General features: G+C 42.5%; 1 protein-coding gene and 2 long non-coding RNA genes across 20 annotated transcripts in view; 2 read left to right on the top strand and 1 right to left on the bottom strand.

Moving 5' to 3' along the window:
• The window catches only part of LOC110397257, a 78830-nt gene extending 58936 nt beyond the window's left edge, over positions 1-19894 (bottom strand). The window contains exons 1-2 of one of the 2 annotated variants that reach the window (XR_002437647.1): positions 19478-19894; positions 18945-19079 (exon numbers count right to left, since the gene is read on the bottom strand). This is a non-coding gene — a long non-coding RNA (uncharacterized LOC110397257). The remainder of the gene's footprint in view (positions 1-18944; positions 19080-19477) is intronic. The other variant, XR_002437648.1, reaches the window with a different exon arrangement.
• LOC110397259 lies at positions 231-19471 on the top strand. Of its 2 annotated transcripts, none has more exons than XR_002437651.1 (3): positions 231-13254; positions 15101-15211; positions 17859-19471. It is a non-coding gene; the product is annotated as an uncharacterized LOC110397259 (long non-coding RNA). The 2 variants fall into 2 exon arrangements; XR_002437650.1 differs by having other exon boundaries at positions 15101-15268.
• PER2 (period circadian clock 2) overlaps positions 20091-22853 on the top strand; it is a 42841-nt gene continuing 40078 nt past the window's right edge. For 5 of the 16 annotated variants that reach the window (XM_021393278.1, XM_021393282.1, XM_021393289.1 and 2 more), the window contains exon 1: positions 20456-20563. The gene's annotated coding sequence lies outside the window, so the exon portion shown is untranslated. Of the gene's footprint in view, positions 20252-20455; positions 20614-21184; positions 21204-22853 lie in introns of those variants that run through there. The other 11 variants (XM_021393281.1, XM_021393286.1, XM_021393277.1 and 8 more) reach the window with 6 other exon arrangements.

Here is a 22853-nt window from a genome sequence, read left to right as displayed (position 1 = left end):
TGTCTTTGTAGTTTCTTATCGTTCCCCTTTCACTGTTTTACCATTTGTTCTTCTCTTACTGACTTGCAACAATCTGATAATGGAGAGCTAAACTAAACAATGTCTGGCAGTGAAGACCCTGCTCAAGGCCCCTGACTCCCTAATTCATCTGGCAGTGAAGATAAGCTAAGTAATTTAGTGGACAGTTAAATTAAGACCCAACTCAGGGCCCCTAACTCCCTAATTCAGTGGTTCGAGCTTTTGGAAAGAGAAGAGTTTAAAAGAATTAAGAGCCTTCAGTATGTTAATGTATCCTTAGGAATTAGTTTCTCCCCCTGATAAGCTGCAGACTTATTTAAAGTAAGACTAAATTACCATGGAAGCATGGAATTGTTAAGGTTGGAAAAGACCTGGAAAGATTATCAATTCCAACTGTCAGCCATAGCTGCTGTTGTTTCCTTTGTAAGGTTTGAGATGATACATACAATAAAGCCATGAATTCATAGAAGCACAACACACAGTTGGAAGTTCAACTATTAATATTTATAGAATTTACCTGAGAGGTTGCAACAGGTTCTCTATTAGTCATGCTCATGTTGGTTGGACCTGAAAATGTAGTGGTCAGTGTGGCCACCATGCCACTAGCAAGCTACGGTGTACTAAATACTGCAAGTTCAGCCTTTCATGAAACTTAAAAGGAAAACAGACTCAGAATAAAAGTAGAACTTTATCATAAAGGCGATGGCTATAGTTTGTCTCTGAGTATTCTTTGTCTATAATTTAAGTTATTAGCAGCTATACAAATTAGATAAATAGTTAGCTTCCAAAGCCCATTTATTAATGACAGAATACTTTTTTTCATTGGAAATGCTAAGTTCAATATATTTTCCATATGCTTTTTTCCCAACTTGGATATAAGATGAAATGCTAATGTAACTAAGACACATGCACAGGCCTGCACAATGAAATGTTACTGGTAGTCAACTATTTGTCATGAAATACATCATTACTTTATTTTGTAAAAGAAAACTCCTCCCTCCTCAACTGCATTGTAAAATATTAGTGACATTATGTTTATCAGCACCACTGAAAGATTAGAAATTATTACCTCCTACTCAACAGCAGGGGCTGAAAGCTTCCTTTGTCTGTTGCAAAAAATATATTTTGAGGGGGAAACATCAACTGTTGTAGAGATTAAATTTTTGACAACTATTTTTTCCTCCCCCGCTCCAAAAGCGCATGTATACGTAGACAAACATTTGCCATTTGAGTGATATATTCTTTTCCCAAGTATGAAAGAGGTAAAACACAACCATATTTACTGTGAGCAACCTTTACTTAGGTTTGCAATATAAAAAGTTCTCATAGTGTCCATATACTAACTCTTATTGTAAATTTGTTTTAGCCATTGCAGGAAATGAGAGTTTGTAGCCAGCTAATTAGTATTTTCTTAATGACTTATGTTTGAATTTTAATGCTGAAAAGCAGCCTCTGAAAGTGCTATGTATGCAGTTCAGCAATGTAGACTTGAAATGAACAAATGGTTGAGTATTTCACATTCTGGCCTGGAGTGAAGAACAAAGCATGCCCTGTTTTGAAAGCTACTTCAGCACATGCTTAAGCATATAGAGAATTTCTACTCTCTGGTAGCTTTGAGATAGAAGTGAAGGAAATGGAAGAAGTGCATAGCTGTGTATCTTTTACCACCATGTGAGATCGAGGGCATACTGCATCAGACAATGCTAATGGGGAGAGACAATTAAAAGCCTCATTTGTCCTTACTAAATCCAGTCCTGATGAGGAATCCATGCCATGTTCTAATTCAGGAGAGGAAAAGCCTTTCCTTTGAATGATAGAAGATTAGGTTGGAATGGTCTTCTGGTGTTTACGTATTCCAATCAAAGTCGGGCCAACTGTGAGGTTACACCAAATTGCTCAGGGTTTGTCATGCTGAGTTTTGAAAGTTTCCAAGGATGGTGATTCTACAGTGAATTCTGCCAGTAGATATATATATATATGTATTCTCTGCCCCACCAAGAGTGGCCACCTTTCTAAGTTTTGGGCACCATGATACAGGAGGGACAAGAAACTATTAGAGAGCATCCGAAGGAGGGCTACAAAGATGGTGAAGGATCTAGAATGCAAGATGTATGAGGAGCGGTTGAGATCCCTTGGTTTGTTCGGCTCAGAGCACAGGAGCTGAGCAGAGGCCTCATGGCAGCTGCAGCTTCTCACAGGGAGCGGATGGACAGCGCTGAGCTCTGCTCTATGTGACAGCTACAGGGCCAGAGGGAATGGCATGGAGCAGTGTCAGGGGAGGGGCAGATGGAGGTCAGGGAGAGGTTCTGCTCCAGAGGGTCGTGGGCGTAGAACAGGCTGCCAGGGCAGTGGGCATAGCCCCGAGCTGCCAGAACTCAAGGAGCATTTGAACACTGCTCTCAGACATAGGGTTTAGGTGGTCCTGTGTGGAAGCAAGATTTGGATTTGATGATCCTCTTGGGTCCCCTTCAAGCTCAGGAGATTTTATGATTCTTTGTGATTTATGGTGCTGGAACAAGTTGCGTAGTGATGTGGTTGATGTTCTGTTCCCGGAGACTGTCAAGGCAAGGCTGGATAAAGCCCTGGGCAACCTGATCTAGCTGTGGTGTCCCTGTTCATTGCAGGGGAGTTGGACTAGATGGCCTTCAGAAGTCCTTTCTAAGTCTAGTGTTTCTATGATTCTCTGTTTTTGCTTTTTTTAATGCAACCTTCTGATAAGAGTCAAACTTGGATCCTGTGGGAGTAAGCACAACTCCCATTTTTCAGAGTTTTCACTGGCACAAGAATGATGCTTTCTTCCTCTTTTACACTGAACTGTGTCAGGTTTGATGATGCTGAGGATGTCAGTGTATTATTTCCCTTCTGCATGCATGAAGCCCACCCATCTGATGCTGAAGCTGTGGCTATCATTCGCATTCAGTCAGATTCAAAGTATCTGGTAGTCTGATTCTGCACTGTTTGAGGTCAGTGACAAAACAGTGACTGGTTACTAAGTTACTATAGTGGCAGGAAAGAAAGAAGAGGATTTACTGACTGTCTAGTTTTCCTCCCAAGTTCACTTTAACAATGCCAGTCCCTGTTCAATGCGACCTGGAATGGCAGTGCAAAACAAAAACCTTTCTTCTATCTCCTTCCTTTTAATTCCTCAAGATTTCTTTCCTCCAATAGGAATAATCAGTAATTTGTTTTCATTTGACATTTCAAAAGCTAAACCCCAGACCAAACCTTTAATTGCATCCTTTTAAAGGCCATACAGTAGTGTTAAGCTAAGTAGTAATGAGTTCAAAAAGGATCTGAAAGTCTTTGCTGAGAACAGCATCTCTGACCTTGTAGACTCAACTGTACTGGGCAAGAAACTGTGATTTATGCCTTTATAGAAAACATACTATTTGCATCTTATTAGGGCTCCCTGCGAAGGAAAAAAATGTTGTGGAGACCAGGAAATTTCTTGAAGTGCTTTACCTGGAGGTCAGTGGAAGTTAGTTCATAAATGAAGAAATTCCACATACATTTTGATGCTAAAATTGTGACAACTTATGAAGTTTGATATTACTGTATCTTCCTGTGGATGGTGATTTTTTTTTTTGAAGTGGTGAACATATTTTCCAAGAATACTGTATACATTTGTAACATGTATGTTTGTGCCAATAAATCTCGTTTTAAGTAGATGCTTTTTGTTTTGTTTCTATTCTGAATACACACAGTTAAGCAGAGTTAAACAGTTTCAGCTTTCATTCCCTCTTTGTGTTATGTGTACTTCCAGAAATTAAGATTTTCTAATTCACTCTGAATTTTTATATATGTATAATTTATATATTAATTTACATATTCTTATATATTCACTCTAACAGAAAAGTAAAAAAAAACTTCTGTTGTAAAACAGCAATGAACTCCATGTACAAAAAAAAAAGGAGAAGGGAAGCAGTGGAGACAGTAGTATAATCATTAAAGAATTGTCATTAAAGAGAAGCACACGAGAAAATGCATTTATTACATTTGACCTTATTCTTACATTTCCCCATAGAGAAATATATTCTCCTGTTAATAAAGCCCAGTTAACTAAGGGAACTCACTGCCACAGAGTTTTGCTAGTTCAGGAATTGTGTGTGGAGAAAGAAGGGTTTTTTTCCTTTTTTTTTTTTTTTTTTTTTTTTTTTTTTTTTTTGTGAGTGGGATACAGACTCTCAGGATTGTCTTCTACCTTAACCTGAAACAGCTGATGCTTGCAACTGGTGTGATGGCTTAATGGGGCACTAACCATTACCATCCTTATCACTAATGAGTAATTAAGCTCTTAGAAGGGACAAGAGTTGGAAGCTGCTTTTGTCCCCTCCTAGTGACCACACCTATATGTTTAAATATATAAGCATCACAGATAGGTAGATAATTCTAGATAGCTCTATGCCTTCGTGCATATGAGATATCATTCAATAGTTTTAAACTGCCTGCAAATCATCTCAATGCATGTGAAGGGTACGGTCATCTCCCCACCTAGACACACCAGAACAGGCTATACCAAAACGTGACAGTGCTGTTTTAGTAAAGCAACAGCTTTTTCCTTGGTAACTCGTAGCACACCTGGCAATAAACTGGGGGCACTATGACTCCATAAGAAGCTAGGAAAAAGTAATTATTGATTTCTTTCATACAATGCATATTCTCATCTACGTGAAGTAGCATATAAGGACTGAATACAGTGAATTATGTTGTGTGGTGCATGTAAATGTGACATTGAAGAACACAGGAAACTGATCAAAGCCAAAATAAGGCTTACACTAATAATGAAGAAATACTCAGTTCTCTTACAGTCAGGTTAGGTAGTTAGCTCAGTTTTGCTGAAAGACAATGGTTCCATTTCCCACTTTCTAGCTTACAGGGAACTCTAATAAGTGATGAAATCAAGTAAAAATGAAATTATATGTAGTGGAGAGATTAAGGGGAAGATAGCAGGACTAGTAAGTTTATATGAAAAATCAAATGTATTTTTGCATGCTGTCTGAATAGCAGTTTTGCATAATTCATGGAAGTTCAGGGAGAAAAAAGGGCTGTTTTTCAGGAGTTACTAAGTTAACGGGGTGAACAGCTCTGGGACTTGTTTATGTTTTGGAATGTAGTTCAAAGACAAAACAAACCTTGAAGTGGCCGTATATACTTAGCTTTCTGAGCTGAACTACATGGAGGTAAGTGAACGAACAAGATGCTTTTAAGTGCTCCTGACATATTTAAAATTTCAAAGATTTCAAGTCTCATGATTTAGGGAAAAATATATATAAAAAAAAAGGTTAGAACTGCAATCTGAGGATAGAAAAATCTCTAATCTTGAGATTATTCAAGCTCTATATGAAACATAAGATAGGCAGTGATGATAACTGTGACAAAAAAAATAAAGCTTTTTTTGCTTTCTGAGATCTTTCAAATCTAGGAGAATGTAACCTTGTAATGGCACCTGTGATTTGGGCAGTGATTATGAGAAGCTCTTACACCTGCAAACATTAACACATTTTACGATGGGAATTTCCTGGTATCAATGGCACTCAGTTATTACTGTTTTAAAACAACTAGAATGACTCTGCAGAAATAACACCCTTTCTTTCTCCCTCAGCATCTGAACAGTCTAATTATAATTTAGCAGCCATCAGCTGAACTGCTTAATAAATGCAGGTAAGCCTGGCTTTTCTACTTTCTGTTGGCCATATTACAGCTTTTTTCTGTTGCATGGAGTCAGTGGATTTGGGAATTAAATTTCTAGTGCTTATCTAGGTTGTTCTTTTTACTAGATGATGTACAATACATAGTTACTTGCATACTGTGGGTAAGCCTCAAAAAACACCTACTCCACAGTCTGGCTTCACCAGGAGCGTGGAAAGGATGCCCGGATATGCAAGGATGGAGTCAAGAAAGCCAATGCACAGGCAGAATTTAACTTGGTGAGAGATGTGAAAAACAAGAAGGATTTCTTTACATGCATTGGGAAGAAGAGACAAGCAAAGGAGAGTGTATCCCCTCTAATAAATGAAAAGAGAGAGCTGGCCTCCTCTGATATGGATAAGGCTGAGGTACATAACAAGTTCTTTGCCTTGGTCTTCATGGCCAGTCAAGTTTCTCATGACTCTCATGTCCCTGAATTTCTAGGTGAGGGTCAGAGGAGCAAAATCCCTCCCAGTGTAAGAGCAGAGCAAGTCTAAGACCACCTCATGAGGCTGAATGCATACATGTCTATGGGGCCTGATGGCACACATCCCAGGGTTCTGAAGAAACTGGTTGATGTGGTTGTTGAGCCGCTCTCCATCACATTTGAAAAATCATGTCTGTCAGGTGAAGTCTCTGGTGACTGGAAAAAGGGAAATATCACTCCCATATTCAAGAAAGGGAGGAAGGAAAACTTGGGAGACTACAGGCTAGTGAGCCTCCCATCTGTGCCTGGGAAGAACATGGAGTGGATCCTGGAAGAGATGTTAAGGCACAACTGAGATGAGGAGGTGATCCAAGACAGCCAGCATAGCTGGCCAGAGATTTTCAAGAAATATGTAGGCGTGGCACTTAGGTATATGGCTTAGTGGGTTTGGTGAGGACGGGCTGACTTGAAGCTCTTGTAGGTTTTTTCCAGCCTTAATTATTCTATGATTCTATAGTTCATGTCCTCCTTTGTCATCCTAGCAGTCCATTTCTGCACATCTGCCAATTCCACTACTTATGACCAGGGCAGCAGTAAGTGTTCTCATCCAAGTTGAGTGTGGCAATTGAGGCACGGACTCGGTTGCTAGCGCAGGACCACGACCCTCTGTTGTACGTGCTTACAACCTTTTATACCCATGTAACAACCCCTTGGTCACATGTCCTAAGGTCTTTTGTTAGTCAAAGTATGGGGTTAGTCTGTTTTCCCACATCTCCTCCTTCTTTATTAGTTTGAACAACAAGCGCTTGGTTGATCGCCTTATTAATATAATACAAGGAATACATACCAAAAAGCATGCAAAAACCTGAAGACACATTCACTGTTATCTAAAACCTATCTATGTTTTCTCTAGAAAATGTTATCAGTGATGGCACGCACGTTGCTTATGTTGAGAAATAATATTAACACAAACAGCAACCTCAGTAAACTGAAAACATTTAGCAAGCTACCCTATGAAGTTATCTGGGAAGGATAATTTTACTATCACCATTTGTTTAAACAGTCATAAAGCAAATCACAACAAATTTAACATCTTCTGCTACTGAGCCGCTAAGGGAAAAGCACAAGTTGCCTGGGTGTAAGATTCCCTGAGGTAGCTGTCGCATTGCTTGACGCTGGTTACTGCCTGCAGTATAATTGCACCAAGTGGATCCACAGCCCGGCTGCCTCCGTAAGCCTTCTCTGTACAAGTGACTCGGCTTTTGCTGCTGACACCCCCGGTTCCTACCGATCCTGTACTAGGGGGGTGGTGTGTTGGCCTGTGGCGTTGGTGAGCGTATTCTCTATCGCCTTTTGTTGTGCAGATTCTCTCCAAAAGCCCATCCACATCACGTACTGAGTACTTGTCAAAAATCAATTGTGCCAAAGTCTTGCAATCACGAGGACAAAGAGTGTAACTTTTCATAACAGAGCCCAACAGATTACTGGTATAGGGGGAGCTGAGCCCGAATTCAAAGACCGCTTTCCGGAGCTCTTTTACTATTTGAAAGCTTATACCCTCCCATTTGGGGCACCTATTAGGTTCGTAAATCACGGGGCAGGCGAGAGCCGAATGCAATCTCTGAACCATGTCAAAGTCGTCGTCCCCTCCACCTCTTTGCGGATCGCACACAAATGTCACCCAGATCTCCCACAAGTGAGGGCTCACTAAATGCTTTATGTGTTAGCACAAAGATTCCATTGCCTCTTTTAAAGTAAACTGAAAAATCCTACAGGTATGTTAGTATTACTTACAACTGTATTTAACGCTGTCAATATCACCTCTGCTTCCATGGCAGTCATCCTGATACTATATCCATTGTTTCACTTATTCTCTTTCTCTTACTTCTGTAGTTTTGGGCAATACAAAAATTTATCATTAGTGAAACCACTGTAAGCAGTACCTTTAAGGACGAATTTAATCTAAATCCTCCTGCCTCTATCAGCATAAGTTTTAGGGTTTTCTGTTTCACTCAGGAGTATAAGGCCTGAGTAATTCCCCCATCCCAGGTATTCATATACAAAAAGCAAAAACTTACTTACTTCCTGCACAGGCATTTCTTGACCACTCAGACATGTAACCACTTTGAACACTAATGCCAGTTATAAATGAGATGCCTAGGTTTATCAGCTAGATGGAAGAAATACAGTAGCAGCCTTTTCTGAGAATTAGAAATGGCATTACTGGGGAGATACAGGCAAAAACAATGTGCTCAAGCAATATGTTGATCTGCAGCTAAGCCTAGAACTTAAAGCCCTATGGAGTAAGAAAACCAAGCTGGCTCTGTTTAAGTAGCATTGCTGCATTTCTGTGGTGCTGTGCCCGTTAGGAGCCGCCCTTCGCTGTATATAAATTTATCAGCTCTTGTGTAGGATACTGAAGCGTTTTCTGATGACGCTAAGACGCCATTGTTTTACAGACATCCCAGTGTCTGGAATTTACCACAAAATAATCTTTTCACAGTTAGATCATTAATACACGATTAAGAGCAGCATGAACTCTTCTTCTTCAGCCTAGTATGGCTGTACAACACATCACAATTACACCATATGTTCCTGAAACTAGGAGTGCAAAAAGTTACGTTATCATAAAGCGAGCCTTTCAAATACAAACCTTAACCTATCTGCTCTTGTTTGACCTAGGCAAGAGGGAGAAGTCAAGCCTCAGAATATCTTAAGTGGCAGTTTCTATTCCTGATTGTTTTCTCTGTGAGACCTGAGAGAATCCGTGGGAGCTTTCAGAACTCTTCCCTTTCTTAATGTGCTGGCAAGATCAGGCACATCACAATGCAATGTCAGAAAGAAGATTGCCTTTTAAAATTTGTTTTCTTTTAAAAAATAAATTAAAAAAAATATCATGCTTTTGAATTCCTACAATGAAGGAAAAAACAACCACCTATCAGCCCTCTCCGCGCCGCAGCAGGGCTGCGGCCCGCAATGAGCCTGCGCGGGGCTCCCCCTGCTGCGCGCCGCGGGGGATTCCCGGCAGCGGGAGCGGCCTAAGCAAGCGGCTTTGCGCTGCCACAGCATGGGCACTGCCGCTCATCGCTTCTTGTTCTAGGGAATTTATTTCACAATTATGCCAAGATAGACTAACAGTGTCAGACTTAATCGCAAATTCAAAACAAATTCAGTTGCAATTTATCTGCACAGAACTAATCTGCACTATCTGCCCCTCAGGTTAACCATTCTGCTGTAACTGGTATTGATTTTAACACTTTTCAGCTTGTTCTTCCCCTGTACGTTAGTTAATTCAGACAGACTTCAGATTTCTCAAGTGGTCTCAAACTTACAGCGTTTTGGGGAGTATGGTTTTTGGTGTTGTCTCATTCACTCTCTCTGCACTACCCCACAGTGACCTGTTCTCTGTTTTGTGATGCTGTATGAAACATTGCTCTCCCTCTTGTCTGGGCTATTATGCCACAAGTAATTTCACTTAAGTTCCCTGCTTTCTCCATTAAAAAAAAATCATTGAGAAGGTTGGGGTCTGGCCATAATGGTGGTACTTGTTGACTAAATCATCAAAGTCTTTGTATTCGCTCAGTGCCCCCAGGTTTGCCTCCAGCATTTTCTAGTTTAGCATTGCTCAGGGTGACTCTGATTATGTTGCCTCATTTGTCCTCAATAAACCCTTAAATCTTTTTTTTTTAAGTATATAATTTAAATGCACCTTAGAACGGAAGGCTCTGAATTTCGCATGTGTATTAGGTCTTTCCTGTACCCTCTTGCAAGCACATCAACGTGAAGAAGTACCTGTTACTCCCTACATGGAGACAATATGAAGCACGTTGCCCACAGCTGTCTGTATAAAGGCTCCCTGTGTGTGCTGTAATGGGAACGAGCTCACCAGTTGAATAGAGCTACTGAACCAGTTACGGATGCAGTCTGACAATCATAGAACAAACATGACTCATTTAAGAACATTCCCTACCTTCCCTTTTAATGAGTGGTTTCACCACAGTCAGTAAACTAGATCTGAAGGGAGAACAAAGAGTTCTTCAGGCAGCTCCACGGTGTTCTCGCACGCCACCTGCCCTGCTGCAGGACTATGTTTGACATATTAATAGAGCCAACTGTCCTTCCATAATTCCCCTTTGGTGTCCCAGCCCCCACAATGGAATCACCTCTAGCAGCAGATACTAAGGTGTTAATGCTAACAATAATAATAGCAATACTAACAAATGAGCAGAACTATGGCATGGTTTTAAAACAAACAAACAAAAGCTTTAAAACTACAAAATACTGGTGTGTTGAAGAGAGATCATCGTTTTTTTGTTGTGGGATAATAGCGATGTTATGTCTCTTCTTGAGAACAGAGTTCTGTAAATAAGGAGACTTTGGTCTACCTTGACCAAGGCATCAAGGCTTGGTTGTGTCTTCACACTGAAGAGTGATCAACTTCCAAACTGAGCTTTCTTATCGAGGAAGTAAGAAATGAACCCACGCTACATCTTTGTTTTCCCACCTTGCGTTATATCAACCATCACTTCACTGAGCTCTTTTAGAGAAAGTAGATAATAGAAATTATAACATGTCTGGGTAAACTTTCAAAAATTGAATATTATTTGTGACATATTTTTGGTGTTATAAAATCTCAACTCCGCCAATGCCAATAACAACAGCAAATCTTGGTTTTATATACATATATGTAAATATAAATATATATGTGTGTGTAACTGAGGCTTTGACTCATATTTAGCCACTACAACATGCAAATAGCAGGAAAATCTTCTGAATGTGCAATATACTAGTCCTCCTACAAGGTCTCCTGCTGTTTGTTTCAATTTTATTGTAGTGAACTGATTTTACATAATTACGTGCATAATTACTTTACTGAGTGTTTTCACTTCACCAGTAAAGACTGTGACTAGATGGGCATAGTGCAGTTTTCAAATATACTGCATTAATGATCTCCGTATACAATTTATTTACTGTAATCCACCACGTGGCTGGGGAAAAACATTGTTTATATACATTTGCATTCTGTAATTGACATTCGCTTTAACTCAATGTGAATCTCAAAGTTTGAGTCACAGTTACCTGTAACAATTTCATGACATTCTGTGGAGTGCCATATCTCTAGGCCTGAGCACTGATCTGTGCTCTAATGATCAAGTGTGAAGAGTGGAAAAGTCTTCTAAATGGTGGCACAAACGTGCTTTAATTGCATTTTAGAACTTGAAAATAGATATTGTGTCAATAGATGGAGTCAGTGTACGAACAAAAAAGAAGCTGATTCATTGGCTATTAGGCTACAGTGAAGTATAAAATCTGCCATTTCAAAAACTTGCTGGTTTTTTTGGTTTGCTGTCTGAGTGCCTTGAAGAGTAGAATGCATATCTGATCAGATACCTCAAGTTCTGCTGGTATTGAGACCCGTCTTCTTAATTCTAGAGGTAGTAGGCTTAAATTGGCCTGGTTGATTTGTAAATTTTAACTTGCAGGTAAGAAGGAACTGAATTAGGGAGTTAGGGGCCTTGAGTTGGGTCTTAGTTTAACTGTCCACTAAATTGCTTAGCTTATCTTCACTGCCAGATGAATTAGGGAGTCAGGGGCCTTGAGCTGGGTCTTCACTGCCAGACATTGTTTAGTTTAGCTCTCCATTATCAGATTGTTGCAAGTCAGTAAGAGAAGAACAAACAGGAAAACAGTGAAAGGGGGAATGATAAGAAACTACAAAGGCATGCAAGATAGGAGAGCCTCCCCAAACTGGGACAAAGGTCAAGATGAAGACTCCTGACTTCATCCAAGAGCAACCACCGAGTGGGGAGGAAGACATCGAGCCTTCATCCAACGACCACCAGAAGGAGCTACAACGCATGTGCAAAGGGGAGGGACAACATGCAAATGATTTTCCGGAAAAGTAATGAATATGTAACAGGGATCAATGAATATGTATACGTTTGGCTTTTAAATGTCTAACACTTTTGTCTAGGGGTATGCGAGTTTGGTAGGGCGGTGACCCCCTCGCATCCGGTGTGGGCGCAGCACCATAATAAACATACCTGCTTTATAACCTAATCTCGGGTTACGGAGTTTGATTCCGCAAGTCAGAACTGATGACTTAGTTTTTAAATTAATCCAATAATAGGTAACTTATAATATATGATTCATGGGAAAAGGAAAAAAAGATCTGACAAAATTAAAATTTGCCATCCGCACTGCAAGAAGAGGGGTGCACTTGCCTTCGAATAATTCCGGTTGGATGAGCAGAGATGACAAACTTAGCAACTAAATTTGATTAACAGCTGAAGTACATGAGAGCCTGGTGTTCAAATACAAGCTCTTTAATTCAGTCAAAACATGTTGCTTTTATTATTATTCTTTTCCTCATCTAAGTAACTAACTCATGCTAGTGAATCCCAGTGAAACATAACAAAACGAAGATAAAAAAAAATAGGCAGAGGGAAATTACTGTTTTTCAACTAGACACATGAGAAGGAGAACATATAAGGAAACGCTTTAGCCAACTCACTAGGCACCACCACTCTAGATGGCAGCACCTGCAAGAAGTGTCTTGGAGGTACAAGCTGGCCTTTCCAAACCTGCTTTGAGCTAACCAGCTGAAGGAATGCTCTCACAGCAGCTTTAGCAGAGTGGGCTAAATGAGCACTGATTGTGCTGCTTGGGTGGGCTTTGTATGCATGCTGAGCTCTGTAGCAACTGATAGTTTCCTCTACTTTAATGCTGGATTGAATATGCCTTCACAGGTTGACACTATAATGCAGACTTACTCCGAGTAAGAGTGCTATTCCTACACAAGAGGCATCAGCCTCCCTAACTAGCACTGCTTTCTGCAGTGTCTAATGAAGCCAGCAAATGCTACCAATGTTATTAGCAACAATAGCTGGCTAGTAATGCACCATGAAAGAGCAGGGCTGGCAACACAACATAATCATTGTAAATTACCCAGACGGATAAAAAGGCAGAAAGGCAGTTGGATATATTTTTCAGACCCACTAGAAAAAATACCCCAATGCTTACCCAGTTTTCTACCCAGATATCAAAGAAATGATGAGCCCTACACCATTTCTATAATTGCCTACAGGAGGAATATGTCATGGCTCTGCTTTTTTAGAAAGGTAAAATTACGTTTACTCTTTTTTTTTTGTTCTACCTACCTCCTTTTTCTCAAATATATTTCTTCACTTTTCCTGTGACACAGTGTTTTAGTACAAAAACAGCTTTTCCTCTACTGAGCAACAGTAGCTAATATTACTTAAGATTACTTGTTCCTGCTTTCCTTTTATACCCTTTAACCTTTCTCCTTTAAGGATTGAAAGGGTTTGGGGTTGGTGGTTTGTCTTTTTTTCTTTTTCCTTTTGATTGAATTAGACTGCTTGTTTAATTTCTTTTGATGTGTGGTTACACAACAGAAGCATTGAATTCCAAAGTTCTGCTACAGCTAGTAGAGTATCACATGTTAGAAATGGACAGAATGTTTCATTATGGCAATAAGTTTTATATTTTAGGGTTTTTTTCTATGTAAATAACGCTCACATGATCACTTTCTTTGTTTCTCCCTGCTTGGTTGCCTCTCCCCATTCACCTAATAATTTTGAATGCACTGGCCATTGTCCACAAGTGTGACAAAGATATTACAACTATGTAATATTCTGAGAAAATATGTAGCCAGGAAATCAGGTAGATGAAGAAAGTCTCCCTAGAGCTGCCCTGAGGAAAGGATAGTAGTAAAGCTCATACCAGGTAAGCATCAAATGATCCACGAAGATCAGAAAAATTCTGCACTCTTTATGTTTCAGTTACTGTCTTCTTTTGAGCACATTCTCAAAACTATTTAAATCAAAAGAATTTTATAGAATAATAGAATTTGTGTCAGTCCCTCAGTCCTTGGTGGTATGAATCAGTGGAAGAGTGCAAAGTGAGTTGTCATTTCTCTTTCTCTTTTGATTTGCGGCTTAACAGAATTTTCTGATTTATTTATAGACACAATCTGTGAAATTTTGCTTACTGAAGTATCTAAAAGTTTTGTCTACAAGGCACTTCTGCAGTGCCTGAAACACTTATTAAAATCCCTACTTTGTTTTCCAGTAGTGTGGCGAGATATGCCAGGCTTCTCTTCAGAGCAGATTCTCTTTCTGAAGCAAACACAGTTAGTATGCACACTCTCCTGAAAAAAAAAAAAAAAAAAAACAGGCTTCCACTGACTTCAGTAGCAGCAGCATGACTTCAGTAGCAGCAGCATTGAGTTCAAAATGTCTCGTGTGAACTAACATTGGAAAACTAATTGATGTTGAACGGTAATGAGAAACTCAATCTAAAAATGAAGTGTTTTTAATTAAGAGACACTTCAGAAATATGAGGAAATAGGCTCCTTATAATTTTAAATCTGGCTTTTCCTTCCTCACCAACTATAAATCACTGAGCTGTGATTAGTAGCCTTAATAGAAGGAATGAATACCTGATTGTCTGGGTTAAGTTATGACCATGATGAGAAGAGCTGTATATGTGTTGGAAGAGATCCTAACAGTCTGCTACTTAGCATCCAATTTCTTACAAAGGATTCTGTTATAATCAGTTGATGTTATAATCTGTTTCTTAAAAATGGGAATAAATTATGGAAGAAGTGTACCTCCAGGTTCCTGGCAGCTAAGGGCTGCAGCATGACCCCATGGCACAACTACTGGAAGCTTATCCAGGAAAAAGAAAGAGCCCAGTTCCAATCCTGTGCCAAGTCATAGTCCAATGTTTTACGTAAGGACTATTTAATAAAAATTGCATAAATGCTTACCAGAGGGGAAGCCAGCACTTAGATCTTGTCTCTTTAGCCTTATTCTATTATTAAAAGGAGGTGTGTCTCTTGCTCCATTTTGGTAAGAAGCTGATAACATTTCACTCTACTGGAGTTCAAAAGGAGATGATAAGTACGATGGAAGTCAGTAACTCTGTGTACTTTTAAACCAATAGGAGAAGCACCAATCAGTCATTGTGGGGAGCCCAGGACTGGGTTACACACTGTACTGCAGGCACAGCACCAGGTCACAGCCCTGTTGTTCAGGCGTTTGCGGAGCAATTCAGGTATCTCAAGATATGTGACTTGTGGCCATGTCTAATCCAGAAATTTGTATGCTTCAGGTAACAAAAACTCTGAAAATGCTATTCTACTGTCTCGTTGCCTTTAAAAAGATCTTTCCCATTTATTTCATGTTTGCTCTGTCCATGCTATGAAATTACTCTGAATCGTACTTAGAAGAAACCAGATTCTGTTGCTTAATGTGTGGAAGCTAACTTGGAAAGGTTTCTGTCTCACTGAGGGGCCAAGCGAGTAGTGCTGTGGGCAAATGGGAGGGTCAAGACCACCAGGTAACCATGAATGTGGTAGACAGGTACTGGTAGTGGCAGGGATGGCTTGAAGACCAGCACTGCCCCCCTTGATGAAAGTAAAGTGTTAGATCAGCTCAGAGACCTTGTGAAAGCTGTCTTTAGCATCTAAATGGATGGTTTTGAATGGTGAACACCAGCCTGATGGAGGAACTCCTTTTCAGTGCAGAAGAGGGCATGAAAATCCAACATCACAAATATGCCTTTTTCTGTTTGTCATCCCTTACCAGTGTTCTTATGTTAGTTTAATGACAGGCAAATTTCATTTTAAATGCCTGACTCCATAATTCCACGGACTGCTGGCTGATATCAATAGGTTCTGGAATCTCTGCTCTGACCCAAAATCTGATCTTCCATCCTGTTTTCTTTTGGCTTTAGTGGTTCTGCTGCTGTGATATGATCCAACCAAAAACTGCTGCCTTGGGATTTTTCAGTCAAATCAATTTCCTAGTCCAGCTGACAGCACAGTTGCTTAATCTCTACTTTTTAACTTAGTAGAGGTGGTGTTACTGTTCCTTTTGGTGGTTCTGTAAGGCCTTAGATCACCTTAGGTAGGTTGTGAAACTGTACACTAATGATCCGAATTACACAGGAAGCTTTAAAAACTTTTTTGGCCCTATGGATTGAAGTTCAGGCTTTCTTCAGACTTCTGTGACAATGACTGCTGAAAATGAGCTGCCAATGCACACGTTTAGTGTGCATGATCCTGGACCTAGGAGTTCTCAAGGCTGTCTTTGCTTCTGAATTCATGTAACGGACTTGGGGATCAGCACACATAGTTACAGTGATGAGACACACCCCTTCCATTTGTATCTTTTCAGTCATTCTAAATCAGAACAATTCAATGTTCCTTTATGTGCCACTTTTCAAGAGTGTTGAACCTTAAAATTACACTGCAGTTGTCAACAGAACCTGAATAAAAAATAACAAGAAACAATTAAGGATGTGGGCAGAATGAAAAACAATGTTCTCCAGAATTCTTCAGGTTTTCTAGCCAAGGACAGCCATTCATCTTTGCAAGGGCCTTTTAATCAGAGATTCCAAGACTGTATGGATATTGCTAGCTTTCTGTTTGTTATACTTTGTTCCTACTCTTGATAATGCTTCAAGAAAAACCTACCCATGTAGTCACTAGTGATGAGGAAAGTGGTTTTATTTCTTCCCTCATCTTTCATCTGTACAGTGATGACAATAACAGTGATGCCTCTTGCTCATTAGCAAAATGCCTTTCCAGATCTCTGCAAGAATCAATGAAACCTAGTGGTGCTGTAAATGATGAGTAATTAGACTTAGGAATGAAGAATTAGACGTGGGCTCCAGCTGCAAAATAGTGATTTTTTTTCCTCCTGAACAATGTAAGTTCCATCAGTGCTGTGCTGTAACTTAAAACAGGTAACTTTTTTTTCTCCTCATTGAAGGAGGAGAAACATTTTTCAAAAGTTATTTTTTTTCTCAAAAATGTTGACACTGTCATTATGTTGTTTTTCACCAGAACTGATTGAAATATTATTGTTAAGCAAATTCTAACTTTTATTTTGTAAATATGCTGGGAAAAGGTCCAGTATTTGGGGGTGGGGTGTGTGTAGGGGTGGAGTACTGATAATATTAAGCAGTGTTGGAGGTTTTTGTTGTTTCACACACAAAAAGTTTTCCTAAATTACATTTTTTCAATGTAAAGAAGAAAAAAAAAAAAGAAAAAGCTGAGCTCTAGCAATTAATCTTTTGGGAACTCAGAAAGATACTGGAGCAAAAAAAAATACTAGTCAAGGAAGAGATTCCGTAGCAAACTAAGTATCAGTAGTGCACTTTGAGTAATACTAGTTCTGCTATTGAAAGAAAACTGCAGAGCCCAAACCTGGCTGCTTATAGCTGGACCCTACTAGGAAGGCCTGCTACTCTCCCTCCTCTTTCACACAGGTGGGCAATTGCCTTGCAAAACTAAATGGAGGAGCCAGGTAGAATTTAAAGCAGGACAGTGCCCCACACAATGCTAGTGGGAGACATGGTGTGTTGTATGGTGAAATGGACTTATATAAAAGATTTCACTTATGTATGAATGAATTGTTCTCTCTACACTCCAAGAGTTACAATTGAATACAAAAGAAAAAACAGAGCTGGAACAAAAGCCCACAACCATTTCAATGTTTTCTGTGATTATCTATTCTTTGTCTCATTTTTTTTGTGTACACACAAGGAAATATACTTTACTTATTCTGCTATTAGAGCCCTTGTGCTATAGATCCTTAGTAAGCAGAGGGACCTTAAAATTAAAACAAAGTATTTCACTTTGAATTTTGTCCTGTTGCCACTTACAACTACCATCTTTTGTTTCATGTTTAAACAGACAAGCCATTGTGTCGCTAGTAATAATCATTGCTCCAGAAGACATATGCCTGACTTATTTCATACTGGTGGTGCCTGGAATAATGTGAAGCTATGTATACGATTCCAACTTTCAGAAAACTGGTACAGTAGAAAACTTTGTACTGTATTTGTTCCAGTTGCACAATCATTTTTTGAGTAACTGCTTTCCCATTTTGTGATTTTTTTTTAAATACATTTTATTGTACAAATTCCAAAAAGTGGCAAGAATAGAACTTTAAATTGATTCTCTGTGAGGTACACCTTGACCAAAACAATTGTTTTGTATCCTTTTAAAGTAAGCAGAACTCAAATAATTAATCTGGTCGATACGAGGGCAGAAAAGGTACTGGCTTTTTCTGGTAATGGTAATCACTGTTCTCCTGCTAGAACTGGTGTGTTCTGCTACAGTGATGGATGTGTCTCCTGTTCTGTTTGTTCTGGGAACTTGCTCAGCTGCAGCACGGTGCTACAGTTTGCCTCCAGCTCCTGGTGCATGCACTCTGACAGGGCTGAGACAGGCGAGGCTCCCAAAGTTTTTGCTTGGTTGAAGCACCTGACTTAGAACCTGTGGTTAGAGGTGTAGCCCGCAGCACACAGACAGAGATGGCTTGTTTGGGCATATGGCATAAAAATAAACAACAACAACAAAACAGCATCCCATGGAAGCCAAGAACGTCATTGTATATCTCCCCAACACAAAGAACCCTAACAAAGATAATTTAAACAGAAAAGATGAAGTTCTGAATGTGAAGTACTAACACCATTAAGTTAAGTTGACCAAACTATACAGCGTATCTAATTAGGATTAGTCTTTAAATTAGAAACTTCAGAGGAGTGCAAACTAAAATAGGGATCCTGATAAGCTGACTTGTGCTTCACAACAAATCCAGTTGCGGGATCTGGTCCTAATGCTTCCGCTCCCTGCCCCCTCGCCTCTCCAGGAGTGAAATACTGCAAGGTACTTTACTCACAAGCTGTTTCTGCAATAGCTGTTGCTTAAATATATATGGACCTAATGGACTTATCCTTAACACCAGCCACAGTGAGGGAGGGAAGCAGCATTAACCTCATTTTGTAGATAAACAGGGGAAGCCCTGATGGCTCTCTGCAGCCTTGAAACTGCTGTTACATCCGATTGCTGTATTCACACCAAGGCTGGCAAAGCTTTGGTAACTCCTCTGTGCCTTCTTTTCATCACAACCTGCGATGATGAAGAGAAAGAAGGCTCAGAATATGAATAAACTCATTAATGTCTCAGCTACTGCTTGCTCAGCAGTGGAAGGTGTGGGGAGCAGAAGCGTGGGGCAGCCAGCAGCGGGCAATGCTGCTGCATGAGGCACATCTCGGGTCCTCCCCCACCACAGTGCAGGCTAGTGCAGGGCCTGAGCAAAACTCAGCATCAACAGCACGAGGAATATGTGAATTTTTCACTGTGAGATGGGAAACGTCAATACTGAGTGTCTCAGCTGCACATACGGGAGATTTAATGGGGAATAAATATGAAAAGTTAATTCTTATACTTGGAATGGAAAATAATTACACTGTATGGTGTATGTTGGTGTATGGGGAACTGGTTTTCCACGAGAGAACCGAACATACCTTGAACACCTCGGAAATGCTCTGTGTTAAACCCTTTCTGTGGTGATTCCAGCGGACGCTAACTGGTGGAGCCGGAGAAAGGCGAGCCCCGCTTCCACCCGCGCTGCGCTGCGCCTTGCGACCCGGCACATCCCGCAGCTGCACAGGGACAATTTCGAAAGCCCGGGGCGTGTACAAAACCGGGGAGCGGGACACGGGCACTCCTCGCTTATGTAAGGAGTCCCGTCTCGGGTGGCCCGGCGCCTCCCGCTGCTGCTTCCGCACCGCAGCCCGCTTCCTCCGGGGTGCGAGGCCCTACCGGCCGCGTTCCCTCACTCGGCCGCTCTCTGCTCGCGGCCTCCATGGGCCCTCCAGCCGGCGGGGCGGGACGGAGCGCCTCGTGACGGAGCCTCGCACCCCGCGCCCGGGCGCTGTTTGGGCTTTGTGTACGGCTCTCCCCGGCAACGCGCCCCGCCTCTTCGCGCCGCCCTGCCCCACGCTCCTCTCCTCAGCGGGGCCGAGCGCGCGCCACGACCTAACGGCCGTTAGCAGCCTGGCCGCGCGCCCCTCCTGAGCCCGCGAGCGCGCGCCGCGACCGCCAACGGTCCCCCGCGCGCTAACCCAGAGGACGTGCGCTGACGTCACGGGCGGCTCTGAGGGGTGGGGCGGAGCCGCTCCCCCCCCGGCGTGATGTAACCTCTGCCCTCCTCAGCGGCCGCGGTCTGAAGGTGGCGCGGAGTTGCCGGGCAGCGGTGAGCGCCCCGCGGGACGTGTGGGGAGAAAAAGAAGGAGAAGGTAGGAGGTGGTGGCGATGGGAAGGGGGTGGTGGCTATAGGAAGGGGGAGGGGAGGCCGGCGGGGCAGACTTGGCGGTGGCGGCCGGTGGTGGAAACATGGTGTCACACGTGAGGCTTATGTAAAGTGAGCGGCGTGCGGCGCAGCCAATGGGAGAGCGGCACGCCCCGCCCCCGCCCTGCTCCTCGGGCTTCGTCACGAAGTTGCAGCCAATGGCAGCGCGGGAGGGGTGGGCTTCAGGCGCCCGGTCACGTTTCTGCCTGTATGAAGTCGGTGCCGGGCTGCGCCGCGCCGGGTGGACGCGAGGTGTGCGGTGAGTCGGGGGTCGGTGGAGCTCTTCCAGCGCTCGACCGAGGTCGGGAGGTTAGTGGAGGGCGATCGGCAGTCGCGCGGGGCCGGGTGGGCTGCCCTACTCCCCCCCGTCCGCCGGGCCGAGGTTACGTAACTCCGCGGCCGAGTCTGTCCCGCCGACGCGGGACGGGACGGAGCCATCGGTGGGGCTGTGGGAGGGGGCCCGGCGGGTGCTGCCTTGCAGCCGGCGCCGGGGGGCGGTTCTGTCCTCGATCCTTAGATCTGGAAGGAGGGAGTGAGGGAGGGGGCGGCGGCGGCCCGGTTCGCGGAGCGGGGGGCGGCTCCCAGCCTGGCAGCCGAGGGGGGCGACGGCCCGCTCGGTGGGGACGGTCCTTCCGCGTTGCCCCGGGCTCCGTTTTGGTGGCCGCGTGGCGGAACGCGGAACGCGAGGTCGGTGCCGCGGGTACCGGGGTGGGCGGGCACGGGAGCGGAGCCCGGCGCCCCCCCCGCTGCGCTCCCGGCGCTCCCCGGTGCCGCGCGGAGCCACAGGTGGAGCGGGCAACAGGTCCGGACGCGGGGACGCGCTGTGCCCTGAGACGGCGGCGGAGCGCCTGTTGACATGGGGTGCATGCTATTACATGTGTGATTACAAAACCGTTTATGTAAGTAGAGTTTCACGCAAATAGCGAGCGGTACGGCAGCAGTCAGGCTGATAGTTCACAGCTGGCTTCTCCCGGTGGGTTGGGTAGGATGCAGCTTTCACTGTGCGCTGCGAGAGCTTATGGAACCCTGCGGGGTGTCCGTAGCAGTTCTGTGGAACTTGGAAAGTGAACTGCTGACATCGTGTTCTGAGGAGATGCGGCAACGTGGCTCGAGAGTACCCTGGGAGGGTACTGCGATAAGTTGTCTCTTGGCTTTCAGCCATGAAGTTTCTTTCAATCTCTTCTCGGCACGTAAGATTGAGGTGTGCTGTCTTGGACTTCTGACATTGAGTAGCCGCCCCTTACATCTGTACAAATGAAGGTGGAAATGTGGAAATTATGTAACTGTTCCAGCCAGGAGGTTGTGGCCAAGTCACTTAGTGCAATGCTTCAAGCTGCCAGCATTGCTGTAACCACAGAGCGCTTACAGGTGGCAGCTAACACAAGCTGTCACTCCTCAGAACTGCAGTGAACTCTTGGAGCTAGCTATTGCTTGTTGTCAAGGTTAAATCCATACGCATCACTCTGATGGCAGCAAGTAACATCTACTTAATTGTGAATGGTTAGTTTTGATAATGTATATTTGATAAAACTGAAGTATGTCAAGCTGTCAGCTAAATGTGTAGTCTTATTCTTTAAATGTCTCAGTGTTCTTTGGACTGTTTGGGGCCACTGAACTTGGTGAATCTCAAACTTTTCATGCCTTCTGGGTGTCCAGGTGTCTGTTAGTCCTTGATCTTAGCCTGGAGCACAGTGCTGCTCATGCACAATGTATAGTGGATCTTGAATACAAAACTCAAGAGCGGGGCCTATAATTTATCTCAGTGAGAGAGCCCCTATCACTGTACTATAATACCAGACCCCCTTCTTACACTTGCATGTGTTGGCATGCTCTTGTGATTTCTTATTTTTATCTTTTTTTTCCCAATTTCTTACTGAAACTTGCTTTATTTCTGCAAAGTGATGAAGTTTCACTGGAGAATGGAACAGTGTCTTCCCTTGATCCAAGCCTCATCATCAGTGTTGTGAGCTGGACATCATTCTGAGGTGTGGAGGCCTTGTCACTGGACTGAATGGGTTCTCTCAGAGAGCTTTTGGCCTTGAGTGGAAGAAAAAAGTCATATCCTTCAGTTCTTGTGTAGTTTTGGCTGTTTCAGTTGATTAAGGTAGAAGGGAGAATGGTTCATGAGAGTAGTTGGTAGTTTGGGCAGAGTGTCCAACCTCATGCAGTGAGAGAACACAATCTGTCCTCTAATTGGCCTTGATCTAACGTGGAATGTGAAGGAGCAAACAGTAGGATTTCGCCTTTTGTGTACTTTCTTCAAATTCAGCAAGTTTTCTAGATCCACTTGTGAGACAAAGACTAAGTGGATTTGCCAGCGTTTTTATTTGTCAGTTGCTAAGGCTTCTTATAAACTTCCTGTATTTATTTTAACACACTAATGCAATCTGAAAATCTAAGTAATCTTCATTCTTACAGCTTACTCATATTCCTTTTATGTCTCCACAGAGTCATAAAGAGACAGCATATTGTGGTAGCTCTCACTCTAATACCTTTTCCACACATCTTCAATCACAAAGATTTAAGCTCGTAACAGCCTCAGCTTTTCA

Source organism: Numida meleagris, chromosome 4, assembly GCF_002078875.1.
Source record: "Numida meleagris isolate 19003 breed g44 Domestic line chromosome 4, NumMel1.0, whole genome shotgun sequence".
Classification (NCBI taxonomy): Eukaryota; Metazoa; Chordata; class Aves; order Galliformes; family Numididae; genus Numida; species Numida meleagris.
This window is presented reverse-complemented; position numbering and strand designations above follow the sequence as displayed.